This window comes from Panthera uncia (genome assembly GCF_023721935.1).
Source record: "Panthera uncia isolate 11264 chromosome A3 unlocalized genomic scaffold, Puncia_PCG_1.0 HiC_scaffold_11, whole genome shotgun sequence".
Lineage (NCBI taxonomy): Eukaryota > Metazoa > Chordata > Mammalia > Carnivora > Felidae > Panthera > Panthera uncia.
The window spans coordinates 37295170-37316987 of record NW_026057578.1 but is presented as its reverse complement, the minus strand read 5'-3'; the positions used below and the strand labels follow the sequence as shown (position 1 = coordinate 37316987).

Genomic DNA, 21818 nt, shown 5'->3' with positions numbered 1-21818 from the left:
TAGGAAAAATATTCACGTCTTTTAAAATGAGAGATCCTTCCTTGAAAGGTTACCTTGATTTTAAAGTTTCAAAGTAATTAAGAGCACAAACCTGGCTGGGACACCACTTGTTGTCTGTGACTCCATTTTTTATCACTGTCTGAAAGACAGATGAGGCAGGCCACAGGCATGTGAAATTCCTGACAGATTAACTTTTGGGGAGTCAGACCAAACTAGAAACTGCTGTTCCATTTGCATGGAAGTAAGAGCAAATATGGCTTACTTTTAAGTGATATCCACGCATACGGTAAATAGAGAAAATGTAGTAGCCTCATTATTGGGCTCAGACAGACTAAGAATTCAGATCTTTTGGGAGAATTCACTTTTGTTTTTTAGTTGAACACCAAATTCAATTAAAATGAAGTGTGTATTGATTCTACTTTTTATAAAGTCCTATAATTGGAAGTTCTGGATGTAATACACTTTTAAGTATCAAATCACAAATAACAATTCTATCTGTGAGACATATTATTCGCCCTTGTCAATTAACCAATCGCAGAAATTTTTCTCAACTCTGATTACCCTGAACACAGATAATGAGTTCTCCTTCCAATTTTTATCAATTTCCTCCTTGCTCTATAGAAAATTATTGGTGTCTGTTTTCTTGTTAAGTTACTAGTTGATTTTATTTTTCATTTGATTTTACTTAAAGTGAAACTTTTTGTGATTATAACACAAAATCCTAGAGAAGAAAAGAGAGTCAGGACCACTTAAATGTATACTTTTTTTGGTGAAATCTCAGTGATCCCCTCTCTGAATTACGTATAGTGAATACTATAAAGTAATAGTGAACTTCTCACTCACTGTCCCCTGACCCCCAGCCCTTATTGTTACACACATACAGAAACCATCTGTGTTGAAATTATTAGAGAATTTAAGTTTGGGGTATAGAATTTAACAAATAATGAGAAAATCAAGTTTGCTTCTATAAAATAAAACAAACCTAAATACACAAAGATACCTCCACACATACTTACATATACACACATATGCAATATACTCCCCATAGAGAGATGTATAATAGGGGATTATATTTTATTCCATGAGAATTTTTACATCACAAAAAAGTAACTCAGGGTGACAGATGGTCCACACTCCCCAGGGATTGCAACAAGACAGATGTAACTGTAGAGGGGATGTAGGTGTCCTGCCTGTGGTCTTCAGTCCCTTGCAGTATCCTGGCATTACCCAATGTGGCTCCTAGTAGATTTTTATAATAATTTCCTCAATGAATTATGCCTCCCCAAGTCCACAACTATTTTTTTTAATTAAACAAAAATTTTTTTAAGTTTATTTATTTTGAGCGAGACAGAGACAGTGTGAGCTAGGGAGGGGCAGAGAGAGAGGGAGACCAAGAATCCCAAGCAGGCTCTCAGCTGTCAGCGCAGAGCCTGTTGGTCTCTGGGCTCAAACTCATGAAACCACAAGATCATGACCTGAGCCAAAACGAAGGGCCGGATGTTTAACCAACTGAGCCACCCAGGAATCCCTAAAAGTTTTAAAAAATGTTTATTTATTTTTGAGAGAGAGGGAAAGAGAGAGACAGAGCATGATCAGGGGGTGGGTCAGAGAGAGAAGGAGACAGAGAATCTGAAGCTGGTTCCAGGCTCTAAGCTGTCAACACAGAGCCTGATGCAGGGCTGGAACCGTGAGAACCGTGTTAGTCGCTTAACCGACTGAGCCACCCATGCACCACCTCTCCAACCCTTTATAATGTGACTCTGCCACTCCTCTCAACAGGAAGTCTTGAATCTGGTCTGGCCCCAGGACTTGCTTTGACCAACAGAATGAGGTAGAAATGATGCACAATTGCCAAGGGCAGGCATTTGGAAGCTTATGGCTTATGCTTTCACCCTCTTGAAACCACTCTGAGACCACCATGATGGGAACAAGCCCAGGATGAAAGATCACATGAAAAGAGATGCCCAGCCAACTCAACCAATAAATGTCCTTACATCTGTGAGCCCAGGTAAGACAGAAGAATCACTGAGGGAACCCACAGAAGTGTAAGAAGCAACATATCATTGTGTATCTTTCTTTAACTTTTTAATTTGAACTAACTGTAGACTTATACAAAAGTTGCTGAGATAGTATAGAAAGTTTCCACATACCCCTTACTGGGCTTATATTATCACCGCATACAACCATAGTGCAATGGTCAAAACCAGGAAATTAATACCAGTAAGCAAAGAGTTTATCCAAATCCCACCTTTTTTTTTTTTTTTTTTTTTTGCATGACTGCCTTTTGTTCTGTAGCAGGATCCAGTCCAGGATTCCACATTTCATTTAGTTTTTGTCTCCTCAGTCTCCTCTAACTATCACAGTTCTTCAGTCTTTCCTTGTCTTTCATGACTTTGACACTTTTGAAGAGTACTTGTCAGTTATTTTGCAAAATATTCCTCAGTTTGGGTTTGGCTGAGGTTTTGCATTTTAGGAATGAAGTGATGTCCTTCTCAGTCCATCCTATCGGGGAGTACATAATGTGAAGTTGGCTTATTACTGGTGCTGCTCACCTTGATCAGTAGATTAAAGTGGTTTCTTTCTGATTTCTCCATTAAAAAATTTTTTTTAACATTTACTTATTTCTGAGAAACAGAGAGAGACAGAGCATGAGAGGAGGACGGGCAGACACACACACACACACACACACACACACACACACACAATCCGAAGCAGGCTCCAGGCTCCAAGCCATCAGCACAGAGCCCAAAGCAGGGCTCAAACCCATAAACCGCGATATCATGACCTGAACCAAAGCTGGATGCTCAACCAACTGAACCACCTTCTGATTTCCCCATTTTAAAGTTGCTATTTTATTAACTTTATAGTAGATAGTAACTTTATAGTAGATAAATATCTTAGAAGAGATAATTTGGAATATGAAAATAATGGTTTTAAGCTTCTAAGTCTTGGAGTGGCTTGTAACAGATAGATAAATAGATATAGAGATAGATAGATAATAGATACATAGATGATAAAGATAGATATATAACTGATACAAGGCATAAGTCAAGCAGGGACTTCAGTTGGGGAGGTGAGACACTGTGATATGGAAAATGGAAAAAAGGGAAGGGTCTATGTAATTTGAGTATCTATTGCACTTTTGTGATAGATTGGTGGGTAAAGAGATTAGAGTCATTCTGGTACAGGAATATAATATTTGAGAGCTAGAGAAGAGAGAGAGGATTTTTTTTTCTTTTCTAAATAAGGGCTTAAAAATGTAAGTTTTGACTTGACACCTGAGTGTGGAAGAGAAATTTTTAAATTACTTTTGGTAATTTGAGTACAATGTTATACTTTTGGTAATTTGAGTACTTTGGGCATATAGAGTCCCAAGATTTATTAGGGTTTTATAGAATTTTTTTTTTCCTTAATGGGTAGTTAAAGGGTGAAGCTGTGGGCAGAACTATACATTCTTTAAACAATGTAATTGTAATTGCTAATAGTCACATCACCCTATGTGTATAAGATGAATGGGAATCTACTTATTGGACAAAGCTCAGTCATCCATGAACAAAAAACAGGAGTATAATTCAGAATGTTATTTCTCAGAGAAAATGTGGCTGGTCTTCCTATTGTTTTGTAATAAGACATATACAAGAAGAGTCTGGCATGACACGGAATCTGAACAGCTCTAACTGCAGCTAATGAGAGAAAAAAATGCACAGGTATCTAGGAAATTGTAAAGCAGAATAACTAACAGTTACTGAGTTTCTTGGCATTGGTGATAAACCAAAAAGCTAAACAGATAAGTTACTTGTATTCATGGAGTTTATATTCTAGTGCAGGAGAGCTTCAACAAACAAATGCATTATTTAACATGCATTTTAGATAATTCTATACAGTTTCAAAGACAAATAAAGCTGGACAGAGGCAAAGAGAGTGCTGGGGTAAGGCAGCTGCCATTTTAGAAAAAGCAATCAGGGACAACTTGCCTAGGATATGATATCTGACTCCACAGATGAGAGAAGGCCATCAAGAGAGGAATAATGGGAGCCAGCCAACAATGAGAGGGACTCAACAGGTAGATGAGACCCAGCAGAAGGAGCCCAAAAGCATACAACATAGTAACACATAGAGAGAGGTGCAAGGCAAGTGATGTGTACTGAAGAAGATTCTCAGTAGATAAACCAGCTGTGGTTCTCAGACAAGGTACTCAGCCTGAGATCTATGCACCACCTGGGCCTGCAGGCAGATTCCAAGGGGTCCATGAATGTGGCTGGGGAAAAACTTAAATTGAATTGGATGTAATTTACTATAGTATGGAAACAGATCAGTAGTTTCTAAACACTTCATGAGAAGCATTTTTTTTCCTTTTTTTCCCCCTTTCAAATGAAATTTCCTGCATAAGTGTTATAATGTTTTTAAAAAATGCTTCATTTCTTTGGCTGAAGTAAGTGTCATGGTCTCTGAGGCTCTCACTCCTGATCTGTCCTTGAAAGCCCAGTTCTTCACAGGGCACAGTTTGACTAGTGCTTCTTTCTTTCCTCTGAAATAAATATTGCCCTGCCCCACAAGCCTGTAAGTGGGAATACCAAGAGATTTTGACCATAGCAGATGGGGTGATGCACATTAAAGAGCTGGGCAGGCCATGCAAACTGGTGTACTCCCTGGTGTGCGTGGAGAGGTAAACAGTGATTCTACCGGTCCCTCCCCAGATTTTCCTCTGATGATGCTCACTTTGGCCAGCTAATTGACAATTACCCAAGCAGGTAGATATTAGCCAAGTCCAGAATATCCCAAAATATCTTGAGCTAAGCCCTTTTTAAAAAGTATATGTGGCTTAGAAATGCAGACATAAAACATTATGTATGTGTTACTGTGGGCAAGAAAAATTTTACTCTACCCCTTAAAATTCTTTTGGCTGCTCTTAAGAATTAAATCGGCATAAGACAGATGAACAGGAGAAAATCAAATTTAATTATGTATGTACAGGGAATCCATGAGAATATGAGGCCCACAGGCAGTCAGACAACTGAGGCTTATATACCACCGAGCTAAGGAGAAGGGGGTGGGTGTCTGAGACTTCAAAGAGAAGAAAGACAATTCATAAGAAGATGAAAAGGATTAAACATCTGGTAAACAAATGTTTTCTGGGCCAAGTAGAAACAATGGGACATGAAGGGGAATTTTAACAAACAGACTTTGGTAAGTTTCTCCCTGTACACCACACCTAGTTCATACTATGCTGTAGTTATCTATGGTGATAGTTCCCTTCCTGGAGCAGGTCCTCCATCTAAATTCTTTTAGGCAGTTAGGGAGCCTTCTGTTTCTTAACAACAATCATCCTAAAATAATCCACATGCCAAAGAGACACATTTTAAGATGGCAAGTTTTGTTTCCCGGCAGTACTACAATAAAACAAACAAACAAACAAACAAACAAACAAAAAACAAATGCAGATACTACTGATCAGTGGCATAGCACAATTTACCCAGCTTAAGAAAATGATTTATTCACCACCCCATAAGACTATACAATTATTCATTGACATGAAAATCATTTCCCAAGCTCTCTCTACCATGTGTATTCGGGAAGAAGTGACAGAGGAAAAAGTAAGAGGACATGTGGGGCAGCTTTTACTACTCCATGACTGTGGTTTGCTTATTTAATTCACAATGATCTCAAATGATTTTTGTAGAATGGCTGTCACTAGGATTTAGATCTTTGACAATAAATCCCATCGCTAAGTATTTCCTCAGATTTTGTTCAAAGCATTTTGTTGTCAAATTGAGGTCTTTAAGGAGCTATCATCTATTTAAAAATATATTAGAACAGTCATAAGTTCCCTTCTTCTTTAAGTTTCTCAAGTGAAGAGTTATTGCAATTGTGTTTCTGGAAGGTGCATACAAAAATCACAAATCACAGTGCATTCATGAGCCTGTCATGAGCCTACCAGTATTAATGTAAAAAGGAGATGGAATTTCACCAAAACAAGACAGAACTTTCTGATAGATCTGTCTAAGGAGAAAATAAAAGAAAAATAATTTTAATAAGTTTCCTGTTACTGGAGACGGTTTAAGCATAATTTTTTAAATGCAAGAGCTATATCAGACTCTACAGTGTAAGCCATATTAAATGCTCCCCAAAGGATGGCATTCACTTTCCTCTCCAGGTTCTTTTACAAACTATTACTGCCCTAAAAGATCATTAGAAAAACCTGTTGATTATTGGACATAGTGAATGACAGTGGAATACTACCCTCACAGGTCTTAATAGGATCTAAGTAAGGAGAAATAAAGTGAAGATACGTATGGCACTTTAGGGCTAGTGGGTCAATTTTAAGGTGGGTTTTGGAAGGTGGAGAGCTGATTGAGACAGGGCAGAATTTATGGCACAGCTTTGAATTGCTGAGCAAAGTTTGTGGGTGCCTTGAAGAGAGAGTTGATAAGCATGCTATTAGTCATGACGTTTAGGTAACTTATTGCAGTCATATTTATTTCCTGGAAGAAGTATATTCTGGAGCAAATAGTTAAGCTACTTTGCTTGTTTTAGTACTGTTTAACATACATAGAGAAAAATATCCCAGTCCCAATATTGTTTAACACAGAGACTGGAAATTATGGTGATTTCAGTTCTCATTTCCAACCCTGCAATTCTGTTTCTTTTCTTTGGTATGGCAACATTTTCAAGAAAGTGGTAATAATGATCAATCACACTTTTGACTTTCAAAATCCTCTGTGGGTTACGCATCAACAATTTGCATACAAAACCAAGTTTTCTCCCTAACATTGTATTTGATTTTATCACTGTATAGTTATTAAAGACTTGTTCATTTAATATTCACATTTTGTGAGCACATTTTATGTCAGTTTAACTGGTAAAAAATGGCCCAAAGTAAATTTGTGCCCAAGATGAATAAAGGAAAATACACCCACTGTGAAGTCTTTCGTACTTACTTAACAAATGCCTTTCTAAGAGTTAAGTGATGTTTTGAAGGGCGGGGAGGTGTGCATGTGACAACACACAGGTGTTTAATATGAGACTGACTAGATAATTGAGAATCATGGAGGTGACATCTAGCTGTTTAGGGTTATGTTGACTCTCTTTATACTCTGCTTAAAATCCCTATTTTGATTTCTAGTTTCATCTCTAATATGTAAAGAGCTTGGATCCGTCCTGTCCTCATAGTAAGAAAAAGGTGAATAAACTAAAGCAAAGGCTTTTCTTGGAACCATCAAGAATTCAGGTCATTCATAAGGCACACTGCCACACAAAAATCTGGAGAGAGAGACAAATCCAGAAAACCTCAGCCAAGATCTACTTACCTGGAGCAGAAGCTGTGGGAGCCATAAACTGGTGGAAACACTCAAGTGGGGATTTGGAAGAATTGCTGGAAGCTGAGTGTACATGAAAAGCTTCTGGGGATGCAAGCTTGGGGTAGACCCTATACTTCGGTGTGTTTTACCTCTGGAACCCCAGAAAGTTCTCAGGGTAAAGATTCAAGAAAGATCACCTCGAGTAGGGTTATTTTTGTGAAATATGCCCAGACCATTCTCCATAAGAAGGAAAGACACTGCAGGAAAAAGATGGCCAGAGCTTCATCCCAGCTAGGTGAGGAATATTCCTCCCACTCTAGCCCCTGTGAGCCTTCCTGTCCCACCTAAAGGGAAAAAGAAAAGCTAAGAAACACCTATGAAGGTCACAGTCCAGGGACACAGGAAGATTGAATTCGCTGAAAGACTGAGATTTAATCATAAGCTTATAGGACACTCCCACTCTGCCATACCTTACCAGAACAGCAACAACACTGCAGTGTAATAACACTGGGTTTCAGCAGAAAGAGCTGCAAGATGCAAACTCTGAGGAGGAGTACTTATGAAAGCCAAAGTCAACAGGGAATATCAAAACAATATAGCTACAGCAAATGTTAAACACAGTAGAACTCCTAGCCAGATTAATATAAAACCTCAAACTAAAGGCCTATTTACTTCAAGTCCCATTACCTGATGTATAATGCTTTTAACAAAAACTTACAAGGCATTTTAAATGCTGTATATACAAGGCATGTTAAATGTGTGTGTGTGTATATATACACACACACACACACACACACATATATATACACATACATATATATATTTATATATATACACACATACATATATATACACACACACATATACATATATATGTATATATATCTTATGCTATATATAAATGCTTTGTTATGTATCTATAATAATATATAAGATATAAGATTATATATAAGAATATATTATATATATTATATTCTATTACATATCCCATTATATTACATATATATTATATCTTATGTATAAATTCATATATATTTTACAAGGTCAGAGAATAAGGAAATACTCCAACAAATGAACAAAAAAAATCCCCACAATGTTGGGGTATGTTAGAGGGACGAAGTAGTCAACTGAAAAACTCCCAGTGGCCAAGTCTGAGACAATTTAAGCAACAAAATAAGTAAATTAGATTATAACCCACTGTATTAAATCTACGAGTCCATAGTGATATAAATAAATGGTTGGCTAAATAAATAAATGGAGGATAAAAAGCAAATCTCCCTGTAGAAGAATTAAAAATAATTTAATGTAGATACTTGTCCCCTCAAGGAGGTAGAGATTAATTTTCTAGTCCCTATGCATGGGCTACACATAGTAACTGTCTTCTAAAATGTATAGTATAGAAAAAAAGAGAGAAGAGTAACTTACTGTGGAAAAAACCTACAAATACTGTCTTGGCCTGGTGATCAAGGTTGACACCAATAGCAGTATCATGTTAAATGCACGTACTTTTGATATGATGTGATGACAATGGCACTTTACCCCTGTGGTCTTTCTTGTTCCAGAATATCCATCATCCCAGTAAGATCATGAGAAAAACATCAGACAAATCCCAATTGAGGTAATTCCACAAAATAACTTACCAGAACTCCTCAACACCGTCAAGGTCTTCAAAAATCGAGGAAGGTCTGAGAAACTGTCACCACCAAGAGGAGCCTCAGGAGACATGACAACCAAATATAAATTGGTATCTCAGGATCCTAGAACACACACACACACAAAGGATATTAGGTTAAAAAAAAAAGAAACTAAGTTTCAGGGCACCTGAGTGGCTCAGTTGGTTAAGCATCCAACTTTGACTCAGGTTATGATCTCGCGGCTCATAAGTTAGAGCCCTGCATCAGGCTCTGGGCTGACAACTCAGAGCCTGGAGCCTGCTTCGGATTCTGTATCTCCCTCTCTCTCTGCCCCTCCCCTGCTCACACTCTGTCTCTGTCTCTCTCTCTCAAAAATAAACATTAAAAACATTAAAAAAAAGAAACTAAACATGAATAAATATTTGGATTTTAGTAATAATGTATCAGTATTGTCTTATTATTTGTAACAAATATATCATACTAATATAAGGTGTTAATGAGGAAAACTGGGTGTAGAGGATATGGAAACTCTGCATTTTTGTCCCAAATTTTTTCTGTAAATCTATCTGTTCTACGATACAATGTTTATTTTTTTTAAATCCCAACCTTCAAGAAAAATTTTTTTGGAGAATACAGACTGAGTCATTTGGACAGACTTAACATAATAGTTACATAAAAGATGGCTATTATGTCAAGGAAGACTGAGCAAATTTCCATGATGCCAAACAATTCTTATGGTTCTCCTAAAGACTAGTGACCATCTGGGTGAGGCGTAAGGATGATACCAACATCTGGATACTTATATCTACACACCTGTCTTTCACCTGTAGAAAGATATGGTCACTAGGTCACAGAGAAAATCCTCACAATTTTTTAATACTGAGCCTTTAGTCAAGAGATGGGAGTGAACTTCACATAACCTTGAAACAACACTGCCTGGCTCATTGAGAGTGGCTGTCTGTAAATGCTGACATTTTCCTTTGAAAGTCCATTGTCTTGCTTCAGGCAATAGACTACCAAAAAAAAAAAAAGGGACAGAAAAGGCAGCTTGAGATTTATGATCTTATTGTGATTATGAAATTACAAAAAGGAGCCAGCCTTGTCCATGCTGGCCGCAGACAAGTGTAGCTATAACTAAAATTTACAGGATGCATAAAAAGAATCACATCGGCAGAGTGCTGTAAATCCTGGCTGCCCAGTCACCCCAGCAAATTCCTAATGGATCATCATGCCCTCAAGTTTAAATGGTTGTTCTTAAGAAGTAAAGGTAAGTGACAGGTTAAATACATAAGCAAACAGTGAAATCATTTCATTTCCTGAGTTTGGAATGGGTGGGATGGGAGGAATAACCCACACAGTGAAACAAAGCGTATGTCTGCAGGAAACTTTCATTCACGTTCCTACTAGATGCTACACTTTGAACAAGGCTCTAGGGATACTAATACACAAAAACACATTCTCAGCATCAAAGAGGCCACTCCTACACATGGAGAAAATCTGCTAACCTGTGGCAACACAGTGAAATAACTCCTGTGGAAGAAGTAAGCCTAGTACTGACTGAACCAAAGAGGTGTTATATGATGTCTTAAGAAGTCTGGATTTTATGCTGAAGGGATGGAAACTTACTGAAGAATTATAAATGCTATTATTTGTTTAATTGTAGAAATATTATGATGGTTGCCATGAGGAAGCAAGTTATGAGGCTGCTGTGATTGTTCAAGAAAGAGACACATCAACTGGGGCAAATGGTCAGAGGGATAGAAAGGAGGGATCCATGCAACACTGGCATGTGTGGGAGAGAAGAATCGGAAACCATCCCTAGTTGTGTGGTTTAGGCAACAGGACGAATATTGGTGCATTCAGTAAGACAGGAAATAAGGAAGGAATCCTAGGTTGAATTCTCTGGATATAGGCTCTGGGATGGAGTATTTCATGCAGAAGCTGTATGGAAGTCCTCTAGGGAGGTACCTATGGGACAGTGGGCCCAAGAGTGCTAGATAGAGTCTAACCCATGCTGTGGTTATAACTGAGGCCTCAACTGATCCTATGAGAGCTCTGAAGCTAGAATAAGCCCTTCTGAGTTTTTTCCAAATTGAGACAAGGGGACTAGGCCTCCATATCCATATGGATCACTGGTCACAGGCTGCTCCCTCAGAAGTGTGTACCTTTGAGAAAATGAGTTTCCTACAGCCTAAGACAATTTCCAGGAAGGGATACAGCCAGAGATATCTCCAATAGCGGAAGGATAGGTATATTGATTCTAATGAGGGACTCTGAAGGAGTACCACAGTATCCCCCACAAGGCTATTTTTTGGAAGGGGGTGGAAGTAAGAGTTCAAAAAATCATTAATTTTTGAGAATAAAATACTCCCAGACTCCAAATTCAAGAGAGGACAAAACTGATTGTGGGGTTTTTTTTGGTTGTTTTCTTTTACTACAGCAACAAGTAACCACCTGAACTAGTTTTAAGTTGGTCCCCATTAATATCAATATCCAGACTAGCCCATCAGCAACAGCTTCACTAGAGCAACCACACTTCCATATCTTGAGGTGGGTTCACCTGTGATATACCAAGATATAGACATCCAGTGGGCAATTGGACAGTTGCACAAATGTGCAGGAGCTGGGAACGGAGATCTGAATTGGAAATGAGTTGCTGTAGTTATCAGTTTATGGAAAGTAGCTGGTGCCATGAAGGCAGAGACATCACCTGGGAGCATGTGGAAGATGAGGAAAAGAACCAGGTCTAGCTAGGAAACCTCCATCAGTTGCCATATTTATAAAACTTTAATGTGCCTATGAATCCTCTGGGGGAGTCTTTTAAAAATGCAGATTGTCGGGGCTCCTGGGTGGCTCAGTTGGTTAAGTGTCCAACTCTCAGTTTTGGCTCAGGTCATGATCTCATGGTTTCATGAGTTTGATCCCTGCACTGTCAGTGCAGAGCCTGCTTGGGATTCTCTCTCTTTCTCCCTCCCTCTCTGCCCATCTCCTGGTTCATGCTATCTCACTATCTCAAAATAAGTAAATAAACTTAAAACAATGTAGATTCTGTGATTCAGTAGATGTGGTGTAGGCCCCTGAGATTCTACATTGACATTACACTTCCAGGTGTAACAGATGTTACTGGTCACTGGATCACACCATGACTAACAAAGAGTTAAATAATGGGAAGAAGAAGAAGAAGAAGAAGAAGAGACAAAGACCAGAAGATGAAGCAAGATCCACAGAATTCAGAGGACAGCAATTGAAGTTCAAGAAAACAGTGTCATTTGGCATGTGTACATGTGCTTAAATACAGGCATGGCTTGAGTGATCATGGAAGGGCTCCAATTGCTTAGAAGGTCCTGCTTAAACCACATACTTATTACCTTCTCAGAGTAATATAAAAAATGAGATCTTCTGACGTGGATTCATCTACTATATTAGCTAGCAGAGGTTAGGTTACTAAGAAACAGAACACTGAGTGGAAGATAAAGTAGAAGGGGGAATAACTTATGCTGATTTTGAGAAAAAGGATGAGGCAGAGGAATGGTACCAGTGATAGATCAGCACTGGATAGGCAGCTGCAGAGGACACAAGGAAGGGACATCAGGGACAAGGAAAAGAATTTTCTAAGTGCAGACAAGAAAAAAGAAGATAGACATTGCCTGTTCAACACTATGGCTGAAAGACTGTACCAAACCCAAGAAGCACAAGAAAGAAATGCACTTTCTAAGGAATGAGTGGATAAAGGAATGAGCAAACATTTCAAACACACACATAGTTTCATAGATAATTTTGTAGGAGTGGGTGCCTTAGTTTGGGTTTCCCCCAAAGCAGAGTGGAGGCAGGTAGTTTATTTGTGAAGTGATGCCATAGATTGAGCACAGTAAAACAGGAAAGCAGGTAAAGCCAATACAAGTGCACATAATCAAGGTCACAGTTGTTGGCCACAGGGGCTCACTTCTGTCAGCACTTCTGAGAAGCTTTCAAAATGCCTCTCAGAGTGTCCATCAGTCTGTCCACCACCTTGAATTGGTAGAGCATTTTTCTCTGCAGGTATTAACCCTCTACACTTCTGGCCTGTTCTTCCTGCAGATTCAGAGGAAGCCCTGAGCAAAAAGGCATAAAGACCTGCACATCCAATGCTGGCAATCGGACTCTGCCATGAACTTGACCTCATGTGGAAATGCCCACCTGCAGCTGTGGCTGAAATCAGACTTGGGATGAGGGATGTGATGCCATATACCAAAGGCATCAACCACAAGGCAATAAAATTAGTGGATCTGTAGATACTTTCCGAGGCAGCGTACTTTGTAGCTCCCAAGTCTAGGATGCTAATACAAAACAGTGGTTAACTGGGGGTTGCTAGTAGTTGTCTAGCAGTCTAGAAGCTACAATCAGCCTGTTATCTCCATGCACAGAGATACTCTGTAAATACTTCCTTGGCAACTCTGTTCTTCCCCATTAATTGGCCAAGCTAAACCTTTGTAACCAGTTGTACAAGAGGTAAACTTCAGCTTGGTCCCTGCCAAAATCATCACAAATCCTGAATTAGTCGGATGTGAATTAATGAGCTTTTAGCGGAGCTTGGTTTTTGTCAGACATATTGATCCTGGAGTGAAACAGCCCATTAAAGGCTATAATTAAGATGCAGTTTCTGTTTGAAGATGAAGTGCCTGGGCAGGGACAAATTGCAAGATGCTTGTTCCTGTGAGGCTGACAGGTGATCAGGGGATGAATGTGTAGTTGGAGTTTCTCTTGTTTTCCTCCTGACAGGAAATCACAGCCAAGTTTCAAATGAAACAAATCAAGTTTACACAATTAGTTAGACCCTAAAAGCTAGAGGAGCTCCAGATCCACAAATTACTGGTAGAAATAGTTTCCCTACTAAGCACAAGGAAGCTCTTTTGTATTAAATAAACCCTTCTCTCTGCTTGCTGGCTTGCCTGCTATAATAACAGGGGACTTTTTTTCTTTCCTAATTAGACCTCCTCTCGCTAGAGAATTGCATTTGTTGGAAAGACTCACTTGAATATATGTTTGGAGTGTTAGCAAAAACCCCACAAGAAGGAGCAGTAATAGAGGCCAGGTGTAGACTCTGGCTGGGCAAGTGGCATGGTGAGAAGAGCTACTGGCTATGCCAGAGGGGACTTTAAGATCCAGGGGCTGGGGGTGGGGTGGCAGTGGTACCTGGATGGCTCAGTCAGTTAAGCGTTGCACTTTGGCTTAAGTAATGATCTCACTGTTCCTGAGTTCGAGCCCCGCTCTCACGGTTCTTGACTTTGAGCCCCAAGTAGGGCTCTGTGTTGGGCTCTCTGCTGTCAGCACAGAGTTGGTTTCTGACCCTCTGTCTCCCCTCTGTCTCTGCCCCTCCCCCACTCGTGCAGGCATGTATTCTCTCTCTCTCCCTCTCAAAAATAAATAAACATAAATAAAGATCCCCTGGGGAGCAGAGGTCTGGAACAAATGCTGGTGGGTGTGTAGAAGAAAACAAGAACCCTTCTGCATTTTCCTTTTGGAAGATTCAGGAAATTTTCTACTCCTCTCTAATATATTTAGCCTGGCTGGAATTTTTTTTTTTCTTTTTTGAGGAAAGTGAGGAGGTGCCAAGGACTTGTGAGTTGGGTACAAGGTGAAGACAGACTGCAAACAGAGATCACAGGACAATTTCTTGGCACCCAAACTCAGGGCAAATGAGATCCTTTGAGGACAAGTGGCAAAAGGAAACATACTAACTCTCTTCTGCACAGGACAGAAGGAGTAAGGAGAAAGAAGGGCAGGGATAAGGAGCGAGGTGTTGTACAAAGTACTATACATTTCTGGTTTCATCCAACTGTAAACTGGAACACTGGTTATCACACTCAACAATAGTTAGAGAGCAAATATAATGGTGCAGAGCTGAAGGAACAATAAAATACAACAGAATGTTCAAGTTCACATAATATCCTAAAATAAATAGACATAAGTAAATGAAGAAAATTGGCTTTTGCCTTGAATCAAAAACACAAGGACGGGGAAAACACAGATCAGCTTAATCCAATCCCAACTGGTGTCTATAAAATCAACTTTAAGAAAGAAGCATGTGATTTTTACATAGTTCTGTTCACAAAGGTATAATAAGATTTGTACTCACTTGGAAGAAAACCAACTAGCATAATTGTTACCTCTCAAGAAGACCTGAGCTGATTCAAACAAATTTACCAAGGATACCCAACCGGTCCCTGTAATATGATGATTTTGTGACACTCAGAGGTAGATGATCAAGCAATATGTACACATGGAAGTATGCCAGATAACTGAAACTACTCAGAGGGAGAAACAGATCAACCTGAGGAGGTGGAGAGGGGGTTAGGGGGCTCCTTTGATGAGATGTTTTTGAGTCAAATTGGGATTGCATTAATCTTAACAGCTTGCTACTGTAAGAAATATATCCAACAATATCAATGGAGAAAGGAATTTGGGTAATGGTTTGTTTTGGTAATGGCTTGTTCAACCTCCTTTCTGTGCCTTCTACTTATCATTAATTTTATGGCAGTTTTACAAGCATTTTGGCAATAATAAGATTGACATTAGCTTTTGCTATAAAGAGAAAAACTAAATTATGCAGTTCTCATTCTTATCCCTTCTTTGACTTTAGAGATAAAAATTTTCATTTTGTTCTGATCCATTAGTTTGCATTTGATTTGAAAAATAAGTACAAGTTTCTTTAATTTATCTGAAAATGACATGAAAATATAGATGGCTTCAGAACATATTTTCAAAAGTTACATTTTTGGAGATGGAAGCTTCACTAGTCCAATAAAGGTTTGATTTTTGATATTAACAATCTTATTTCCCATTTGCCCTGTTCAATTTTAGCTACATATGTGAAGTTACCAGTACATATAGAATCATATTCTGTATTCACACTGAAGACCTAGTTACTATTTATGGCATGATTTTATCTGGAGATAATCTCATGTTTTTAGTAGCATTTTTATTTTTAATGAAGTATTTCTAAATCATTCATCCATTTTCATCAATTGGGATATAACAGTATATGCCAGTAAGAATAAAAGACAATTTAACAAACAAACAAAACACAAGCAACTGATTTTATTGTTTGACTATTGAAAACACCATTGCCAAGACCAACCACTTCAATAAATATAATATTAGTCAAGATGAACTGACCGACCCAGTTCTTTAAACACAAGCAAAATTTCTGAGAAAAACATTAAGTACCTAAAGTGTTTCTGTGAAAATTAAAACTAATCTAACATTTCAGCCTTGTGAACTGTGTATAAAAGAAATAATCATATTACTTATTCTTATGAACATGCCAAACTTCCTGTTGACAATTGGATAGACCCCTGGGTCGCACTTGGCATCCTATGACTACACTCTTGAGATATCCTTTATTAAACAAGCCTCAAGTCACACATCCTAACCCGTACTAAGGTACCAGTTTGGTCAAACATTAACCCAGTTCAGGCACTCATCCTTTAGCAGCTGAGAAGAATCGAGACACTGGAGAGTTCAAGGTTTCCTTCCTCTCTCCCATGAATCCCAATAAGTTGAAGAAAGCAGGAAAGCACTTAAATTTCACATCAGTAGGCATCATTAAACACCTCTACTCCCTTACACCACAGGGCAGAAGCAAGTAACCACAGGGGAGAGAGAGAGAGAGAGAGAGAGAGAGAGAGAGAGAGGATATAGATATAGATTAGATACAGATATAGATAGATACACATATATAGAGAGTATATGAGAGTATATGTGGTATATAAAGTAACCATATATATATGCATATATATATATATATATACACACACATATATATTTGTGTGTGTATATATAGATAGATACAGATATACATTAAGTAGATAGATAGTTACACAGATAGACAGATACAGATATACATTAGCTATATATATTATACACGTGCCTACACACGTTCATACAAACATATACATGTATCACATATACACATGTATGTCCACATATATGGATACATATATATACACATACAGATATATATACATAAACATCAAAGTGAGGTCTTAGTTTTCCATTGCTATAATTGCTTTAATAAATTACAGACAAGCAACACTATGAATTTGCTTTTTCATAACTACTCAAATATTTTCAAAACATGTTTGTAACATGTCTAGCAGAGAGAAGCTTTATTTCTTTGTCTTTACCCTAAACGCCAATGGTCTGGTCTAAAACCTTTTCCCACTTGAAGAGAGCTAGCTAACTAGTGAACTCTGCAACCAAGAAATTCTACCTAAATCCATTCTGAAGATGCCTTTCAAGTAAGAACAGCCATTTAAACTGAGGTCTTCATAAGCCAATCCCAATAGGACCCAGTAATTTTATTGTCCTTTACTAAGAAATGTTGAGAAATGTTAATGTTATATGAAAATTAAGATATTTTTTCAAGGAATATGTTCTTCCTTCTCCATAATACTTTAGGTACTGAGCCAACTGGGTGGCTCACTCAGTTAAGTATCTGACTTTGGCTCAAGTCATAATCTCATGGTTTGCAAGTTTGACCCTGCATCGAGCTCACTGCTGTCAGTGTAGAAGCTGCTTCAGATCCTGTGTCCCCCCTTTTCTCTGCCCCTCCACCACTCGTGCGCATGCACTACTGGCAGGCATGGGTGTGCTCTCTCTCTCTCAAAAATAAATAAGCATTTTTTAAAAAGAATATTGGGTATCATTTTGATAACATATAAAATAAAAAAAATAATTTCTAGTGCTTTTAAGACCTACTACCTGTCATTGCAAAGCCCTGATATTCCAACATACACATATATTTTTGTTGTCAACATATCTAAATACATAATTGTATCCATCATTGGGATGAATGGGTAAGTTTAATGATTTTTCCCCCAAATTTTAACACAAAATATATACCATATACAAATTTTGCTCTTTCTTTTTTCTTTTTCCTTTCTTTCTCTTCTTTCCTGATACAATAGAAATAACCAGCCCAAATAATGGTTACCCTGCCTAGAGATACTAAGTCCATCGATCACTCATCTCTTTTTCATGAAAGGTTCCTTTTGCTATCTATTTATTTGTACTATTATTATTTTTTTGACCAGCATGAACTTCCCATTGAAGCCTGTGGGAACTGAATCTCACCCTGCCTTCTGTGAACCCAGGTTCAAGTCCATTTCAGGAGGCTCCAAGTTTATGCCTCGGGTTTTCTCCCTCTTACATCATCCCATGTAAACTTCCGTAAGGTTTGTTGCAGGGAGTTTCCCACAGCGCAGTCATTTTAATGGACCTTTCGCTTTGTGTCTAATGGTTCTTTTTCCTCTGAATCACAGAAGCAAAGAGGATAGAATTCATTTTATAATAGTGGAAAATTAAGCTGCTGTAAAATGCCTGTGCATGTCCTCAGTCAAGCTCGCCTCTCCTCTTGTTCCTCCAAAGTGAGGAAAGTGGCTTTTCTCCATCTTTTTCCTGAGGACACCGGAGTGTGTCATTAAAAGGGCCTGCATGAAGTGAGCACAGACTTCCATTCCAAACACAGCGCAGTAAGCAAAGAAAGACAGCTTCATAAGAAAATGGCTCTAGTGAAGGGTTTCGTGGATCAGAAGAGCTAGTTGAAAAGTGGCCAGCCCCCAGCCTGAGGTGGTCTCACCACCTCAGGTTGGGCTCCCCAGTGTGTCCCAAGCTGCTCTCCCCACAAGGCATGGTCACAGCCCCACAAGACCTGCAGGACCTGGATGTTGGATGCTGCCCTGCTGGAAACAAGGGCTCTGCCTACCCTTGCCCATTCCACAGAGAGTACACCCATACACTGAGCCCTTATTTTGCACCAGGCCAGCCTAGGCTTCTAAACATACATTATCTCACTACTTTTTCTCAACGGATATTAGAATTCCCTTTTTACAGGGTGTGTTGGTTTGGAGGGTGAGGGGGAACCGATGCCAAGAGTGGTGAAATAATTGGCCAAAAACACACCACAGAGCAGAAACAGACTTGGAACCTATGTCTGTTGATGCCAAATCCAGGGCTCTTTCTGCTGTAACAGGCTGCATTAGAAAAATAAAATAGCCCAACAGGAAACATTATTTTTGAAGATATGTTCTACCACTACCACATTTCCTATAATAGATTATAGTTAGTTTGCTCCAATCTGTTGTCATTTGACTTAATTCCTTAAGATCTTGGATACTCCTTGAGCACCTGTTTAAAGGTCACCTGTTTAAAGATAATTCCTTTGGGAACAAAATATACTGTATGCTATTACAAGCTTTGATTCTAAGGACACACTTGGTAAAACAGATCTCCATGGTAGCAGGGATTTTGTCTCTTTTGTTCATCATCATATCTCCAGTGCTCAGAAGGGTACCAGGTGTATAGTAACTGGACAATTAATGTTTGTTGAATGAATGAACAGTGAACAGAGATCTCAAAGGTTAGCATCAATTTTGATTGTGTTGATGGGGAAGGCACCATAAGCAAATTGTTTCTACTTAGCAATGTTGCCATGGGAGATGCAAGTAAGCCCTACAGTAATGAGGAAGAGAAAGTTCCTAAAGATTCTACTGAAAAAAAAATAGAATAAAACAGAAGGGAGTAGGATGAAAGTATACTTTAGAATCAGTGTCAGGACCCATAGAGCCCTGGGCTATGGAAATTGGCAGAGCCAAGTGGAAGCCAAGGGTGTGGGGACAGTACGGAGTCTGAAATTCTTGGAAGAACCTTAGTAAAAAAATCAGCTTTTGGCAACACTCGTGGCCCTCCTCTTTGGGGTTCCCTCAGCTGAGTGCAGAATTTCAGGGCCTGACTACTCAATATCCTCTGTACGTGCTCTGTGCTCTTAGTTGTGTCTGCTTAAACAAATTGGCATATGGAAGATTGGCCTAGGCCAGGAGTGGTCTGCCCCAAATTGTTTCAAACGTGATGCATGTGAGCTTGCATCCAACTTGGATACATAAGGTCAAGCAACCTTGCTTTGCCATACACTCCTTTCAGAGTGACGGCTAGCCTCCCATGTCATGTCTGCCAAGAAAACTCGTAAGGTTTATGCAAGGAAACAGGTCATTTTTGAGGCCCAGTAGTCAAAGTAGAAACTACCAAATGAGGATAATTGAAAGTTTACCCTTTAGATTGCTTCATGGTAGACTAATGGGACTCAAGATTGCAATACAAGACACAAGTAGCATAACTACGGATGAATGAAAGTCCAGATCACATTAAAAACCTTCATCAAAATCCCACTCTGCAATAGATAATATAAGGTTAGTAGAACTCATTACAAGGACTCTAAATTATGCATAGAAGAACTACTATAGAATGCAGAGGGACATTAAGTTGCCTGATGAAACCTGAATTCTCTGTCCAGGCCTCTGCTGGTATTAAGGATATTCCTTTTCTTGGTGCTGTATGAGCATTAGAAATGTATTGGTCAAAGGTCAAAGTGTTTATCTAATGACTTTTCTTCCTCCTTCTCTTCTTCCTCATTATTATTATTACTAATATCACTATAAAAGTAATACATACATATTGTAAAAGATTCAAATAGTAAGAAAGGATATGAAATAAAAAATTAAAGACTGTCTTCCCCCTAGGCCTTATTTCCAGTAGGATTCTACCATTATCAGTTTCCTGTCTGTTTCTATACTTATAAAATGGAAAAAAAGCTAAAAAAGATCCTACATTTAATATATTCACACAGATAAAGGAAGACATGACAAAGAGGGAATAGGAATAGAATACTATATAAAAAGAAAAATCAGAAATCTACATAGAGTCCTTGAAAATTAAAAATACATAAATAGCAGAAATTAAAGAGCTCATTCAAAGGATAGAGGAGTAAGTTCAAGAACAATTCCAGAAAGTAGAACCAGAAGAAAAACAGAAAGATCAAAAATGTTTTTTAAAGACCAGAAAAATTTGAGGATCAATCCAGGAAATTCAATATACAAGTATAGCAGTTCCCAAGAACAATCTACATTTTAAAGGGATATCCTTGGCTTTATATTGACAGTAGACTGGATTTTCCTCTGTCATTCTGCGACTCTGTGTTATTTTTACCTTTTAGGAGAGGATGTCATAAAAGTCATCCTGACTGAAGGAAAAATATTCGGAAGTCTTTCTTCTTTCTGTATTCTATGAAACAGTTTTAATAAGGTTGGATTTATATCTTCTTCAAAATATTCATAGAATTGAACCCATGAAACTATATCAGTCTGGCATTTGTTTTCAGGGGCTTGATATGCAATGCTTTCAGAACTATTTTATTTTATCCTATGGTCATTGGTTTATTTAAAGTTTTTCTTTAATCTATCTTGAGCTAATCTGTAATCATTCAAATTTTCAATTTCTACCAGGTTTTCAGATTTATTTGTATAGTTCAACAAGGTCTTCCATTATGATTTTCTAATATTGTCTTCTGATTTTTGGCTAATTCCTCGTTCTTCTAATTTGTAGTATGCTTACATTTCCTTTTCCCCCAATTTGTGTGAGTTAGTGCTTTATATGTGTAACTGATTTATTCAAAGGAACAATTGTTGGAAAGGTAGATGATAGATAGATAGATAGATAGATAGATAGACGTAGATAGGCAAATATAAAGCAAATTTTTATTTCTTAAGCCATTATGTTCTCTGTTTCCTCCTTATTTTTTAGTTTTATTTGGTAGCATCACATGATGGTTAAAAGCACAGACTTTGAAGTCAGACGTCCTGGAGTCTAATATTGATTTTTCCACTAGTAATCATGTTGCTTCTTCAAAAGCATAAATATAATAAATATTCTTCTGCTAACCAGATTAATTCCTCCTTTGATGCATATTCCTGTAACAGCTTTTTGTTTTTATCTTTCTTCCCTTCATTTTCAATTTATTTTTTCATTTATTTTAATTGTGGTTCCATTTATTTAAAGATGCCCTCTTGGAATA

The 21818-nt window shown here is 38.2% G+C and overlaps 1 long non-coding RNA gene across 2 annotated transcripts in view; it reads right to left on the bottom strand.

The window, feature by feature from the left end:
* The window catches only part of LOC125936821 (uncharacterized), a 315020-nt gene that overhangs the window by 62832 nt on the left and 230370 nt on the right, over positions 1–21818 (bottom strand). For both annotated transcript variants that reach the window (XR_007462138.1, XR_007462140.1), the window contains exon 4: positions 8939–9055. This is a non-coding gene — a long non-coding RNA (uncharacterized LOC125936821). The remainder of the gene's footprint in view (positions 1–8938; positions 9056–21818) is intronic.